Source organism: Limulus polyphemus, unplaced genomic scaffold, assembly GCF_000517525.1.
Source record: "Limulus polyphemus unplaced genomic scaffold, Limulus_polyphemus-2.1.2 Scaffold4778, whole genome shotgun sequence".
Classification (NCBI taxonomy): domain Eukaryota; kingdom Metazoa; phylum Arthropoda; class Merostomata; order Xiphosura; family Limulidae; genus Limulus; species Limulus polyphemus.
Genome location: NW_013670388.1, coordinates 62,305 through 67,587, shown reverse-complemented (window position 1 = coordinate 67,587; position 5,283 = coordinate 62,305). Strand labels below are relative to the sequence as shown.

The following is a 5,283-nucleotide window of genomic DNA, read 5'->3' as shown; positions in this document are numbered from 1 at the left end:
AACTAGTCATCACCACCCACCGCCAACTCCTTGGGCTACTCTTTTACCAACGAATAGTGTGGATTGACCGTCACATTATAACGCCCCCACTTCTGAAAGCGCGATCATGTTTGGTGTGACGGGATTCGAACCCGCGACCCTCAGATTGCGAGTCGAGCGTCCTAACCACCTGGCCATGCCGGGCCTTCCATTTAGATAGATGAGCAGTTAACTTGACTTAACGTGTGTTGAGTTTAAAATAATGTTCTAAGTAAAGTACAGGATTGGTCAAAAGTAGCTATACACTGTATGTTTTTTTTGTTTTGTTTTCTATTTTAAATAAATGACTCGAAGATTAACTAGAACCAACAAAGTATTATTCTAATAACGTTTTATTAATTACTATTTATTGTATAGTTATTTTTTTTACCAACCCATGTATATTAATAGTATATCAATAAATAATTACACAACACATCGAAGTGCATTGAGTAATCCATAAATTGTCTTTAATGATTGGTGTGTGTGTGTGTATGTTATTTTTTTGTATCAGTCACTTTTTACCAACATTGTTAACATTTTCCAGTGTGTGCCTTTCCTTACGTTATGGCCTTCACTACTGATACCATTGAGATTCGTCTTATTGTAAACGGAAATCTGGTTCACAATATGGTGATGCCAAAACTGACTGCCATTACCTCAAAGGTAACACGAGCCACGTCTTCTTTAAATAAATGTAGTAATTAGAAATTATTCCAACCTGATTAGCAGGTTTTAAAATGAGGGTGGCGTAGTGTCGATGTTGTGATTTTAAAATGTAACAAAAGTGAATTACATTTCTACATGTAGTTGATTTTCGATTTTTCTCGTAATTTCGATTTAAAGCTGAGTAAAAATAGTATTTGAAATCTATCTTTTCTCTGTCAGAAATCATTGTCCAGAAGACCTTTCGTTCAATACCAGAACTCAACAACTGAGCTAAATCTCTGTCAACTAGTGGTATATCTGAAATGCTATTAAAGATTCAAGATACTTAATGCAATGTTATAAAGCGCTTCTAAGATAATTTTGTTACTATAGCTCCAGAATGATTTCAGATTTACAGGCCCCCCAGTGGCACAGCGGTATGTCTGCGGACTTACAACGCTAGAAACTGGGTTTCGATACCCGTGGTGGGCAGAGCACAGATAGCCCTTGTGTACCTTTGTGCATAATTAAAAACAAACAAACAGATTTACAGTGGAAAATATGAAAGTGGGCAAAACAGAACGAACCCTTGTCATCACAATGTAATTATTCTGTGGGCTTTGATCTTTCATTTTCATATTTTTCTATAGACGGTTGAGTACATTATGTTAGAATATTTCTGAATATCGTACTTGCCGGTGTATAAGACGGCCCTCGATTTGTTTTTTTTTGAGCAAATTAAGTGTTTTATTTTTTATTTTTTTTTAGGCTTGGTGTATAAGACGTCCTTTATTGTCAAGAAAGTCTAGGATGTTACTTTTGTAAAGAAACTGTGCTAACCTGGGCTCTGGAGTAATCAATACAACCACATGTGTGGGGTTTTTTTATGCTCGTCAAACGCTACAGACAGCTCAATGCGGCCTAACTTAAATCACAAACATGTAACAAAAAACTTTACAAGTTTTCTTCACAACTGAACTCATTTTCTGTTACAAAAAAACACAATTAAACCTTAAGATATAGTACATGTTTACAAAATTAGTGTACTTTACAGTAACTTTTTTAAATATAATATTAGCAATATTTTAGTATTACGGAAAAGATCAATACATTTCAAATAAAAAATGTCTGATTAATTGTAACTATCATGTGAGATAAATAACTTCTAGTTATGAAGAATCGAAACAAATGATACAATATGTAATTATACCCCAGTAGGTGGCACGATGTTAACCCACTTACTCAAAAAAAAGTAAAAGGAACAACCATAGTTTGGGTTAAATATGCTATTAACCAGAGAGTTCTTACTGGAACTCTCTCTTTGAATCTGTGTATAAAACGAGGGATAAAATCAGGCATCGTTTTAAGAGTAACAAGTATCATCTTATACACCAGCAAATACGGTGTGCAAGTCAGCTGATATAAGATTGCAGTGGAACAGAATATATCAGAACTACATGTTGACATTGTTTGATGTTCATAGATAGTGTTATACACCCAAAATTGGTGACTTTTGGAAAGGCTGTGTAACAGTCTTTTCTGACGCAAAATATTCATACACCCAGATCACAAAGATGTGTTCAGATCGGAGATTTAGAATTTACAAGACGTGGATACCTCTTGTACTTAATGGCAATGGAAACAAAGGAACATGGATTAACTTAAGGCACCAGGACCACCCAGAAAAGGATCCCTACAATAAGTCGTACCCCAGTCATTGTAAGCAAAGTGTAGCATCATGTAACAGATGAGAATCCAATAACAGAAAGGTCAATGGCAAAAGCCATCTACATATCCCAAGCAGCAGTACACAACAAGTATCTTTGTCTGAGAAAAAAAAAGACAAGTCACGTGTACCCAAGTTGTTTCCAGGGCATATCCATTCAACTGTTACATACCTCAAGCAGCTGAAGAATGAAATGAGTATTCAGGATATTTCGATCAAGTCTTCTATGGATTTCTGACTGTTGTGGTAAACTAGAAGGATTATGAGAAGCAAATGCAGATGATGTGGTATGCTTTGAACATGACCGGATGTAACAATGTGGGGAGGTTCCAAAATCGTTTAAATATAACAAACTTAACCTATGTATCCTGTAGAGTCTGCATTTTTCATTACTTATTTTGTAAATTACTGGTAAACCTCATCTTACTATAATGGACGTAGCATGTATGTCAGTATCTATGTATGTAACCGAAACTCCTGCACCATTGAATGATACCACAAACAATATTCCATAACAAAAATTCACACTTTGGGTATTCAAGATTGAGACAATTATACATTTAAAAATTACACCAATAAAGATATAATCAAACCCTCACGTACAGTCCTAGTGAAAGTCGTATTCTTGTTGTGAGTAGAGTACTTTTATTTAAAATTGTGTTCTGTTATAAAGAAATGGTTGTTACACATACCACAGTTATTTTTCGTACTGAGAAACTGGAGTTCTTTATAAAAAAACTATTACCTTTTCAGTAAACGGTATCACTTTTAATATATATAAACATTACAGTTTATATCAGTAAAATGTATAAAAATTTTGAGCTCTGTACATTGAATCATTTTGATGCAGTGAGTTGCGTATGACTAAAGAGCAAAATCCGAACACTTTTCCCGTGCCATACTTCACAGAAAAAAATCCTTTTTTTTATAAAATGTTCACTTTTTCTAAATTTTTTTCAATGATGTGTGTATATATACTACGATTATTAATTACTAGCACAAACAGCCGTGTTTGTAGTTAAGTTCAAAGCTACACGAAGGGTTATCTGTTCTCTTCCCACCACGGGTATGGAAACCCGGTTGTAAGTCCACAGACATACCGCTGTGCCACTGGGGGGTACGTTTCTTAGTTATAATAATTATTGAATAACCAAGCTTATGTAGCTTATTTTGTGGTTTGGACATATATCAATATATGGATATATATTGATATATATATATGGATATATATATATATATAGTTGGATATATCAATCTTAGTTATTTTGTATCAACGATACCAGATTTCAGAAAGTTCCAGATTTAAACATCAACAATTAGCGGTGACAATTAATTATTTTTGGTGTAATTGTTTATTCCAGAGCGACATCTATTTTGCTAGCACAGCTCCGAAATTTTTTCAGATTCGGCGGGAAAGAGGGAAAATTGACAAAATGGAACGAGACCTCAGTTTGTCCCCGCCACATTGTAAGTAGATTCTATTTCATTGCCTAATGGTTGTATGTAGACTCTGCATTTTTTCATTGCAGCACAATAAGTAGTGTGTTAAATTTGTACTACTTGGTTACTAGATTGTAAGTATTCTGTATCCTTTCATTATGACATTGTAATTTATGTCTGTGCCTGTTCTGGTTCATTATGACATTGTAATTTATGTCTGTGCCTGTTCTGAGTCATTATCGTAGTGTAAATATTTTGTCTCTGAACATTTTTATTGCTAATATAATTTTGTGAAGAACACACAATAATTATTGTAATCTCGTGAGGAATACATAGTAATTATTGTAATCTCGTGAGGAATACATAGTAATTATTGTAATATCGTGAGGAATACATAGTAATTATTGTACTCTCATGAGGAATACACAGAATTATTGTAATCTCGTGAGGAATACATAGTAATTACTGTAATATCGTGAGGAATACACAGAATTATTGTAATCTCGTGAGGAATACATAGTAATTACTGTAATATCGTGAGGAATACACAGAATTATTGTTTTTCTTTTGTTTGTAATTAAGCACGAAGCTACACAATCAGCTATCTGTGTTCTTCCCACCACGGGTATCGAAACCAAGTTTCTAGCCTTGTAAGTCCGAAGACATACCGCTGTGCCACTTGGGGGGGGGGGCAATTAATTATTGAAAGCTAAGACATGCAAGACCCAACACGCATAACTGGTGAATAACTGACTTTACATTTTTAACATACCGTGTTGTGTCATCATATACTTGACACAGTGGTTAAAGAGAAAATATGAAGGGTGGGGGTGGGGGGCAGTCAAACCTCCTATAAAACTTTAACAAAACAACTGTCCAGTTCAATATTTTATTACGTGTATACTGTACAGTAGAGAGGATAAAGCCACCATCGTAAGACTTTTCGTGCCAAGGTGAAACGTTTACCACACTTAATTAATCACAATTTCAATGTTGACCATATACTCCTCATTGTAGTTTCTCCAATAAACTTTCAGTTATCCTATAATATTGTTTCAGCCATCCCACCCTTTTGCCATAAAGTTAGTGTGGGGAGGGGGGTCTCTCCCCCTGCTAGAGAGAAAATTATTATATGACAACGCATTTTATAAACAAACTAACGCTTACGTTGAATTTTTTAAACATGTTTAAGGTAAACAGGTAGATATTGTGTCACTTAGTTACATATAATAAGTGCAGTCCAGACTAGTATTTTTTAACCGTTGGGACGCGGCCCTCTAGTGGGCCGCGAAGCAATTTTAGGTGTGTCGCGAAAAGGCTTAAGATTAGATGACAGTATTTTAAACAATGCTATAAAACAGCAAAAGTATAATGCAAACTACATAATATATCGTAAAATGCTCACTATAAATCAATGACACGCGCACGAAGCTAGCAAAGCAACTGTTAAA

General features: G+C 34.7%; 1 protein-coding gene across 1 annotated transcript in view; it reads left to right on the top strand.

The window, feature by feature from the left end:
• The window catches only part of LOC111088933 (GTPase-activating Rap/Ran-GAP domain-like protein 3), a gene marked incomplete at its 5' end in the record, with an annotated part of 16,862 nt that extends 12,984 nt beyond the window's left edge, over nt 1-3,878 (top strand). Inside the window, 2 exons of the mRNA XM_022400282.1 lie at nt 566-684; nt 3,754-3,878. The remainder of the gene's footprint in view (nt 1-565; nt 685-3,753) is intronic.
• Nucleotides 3,879-5,283: the final 1,405 nt, after the last annotated feature.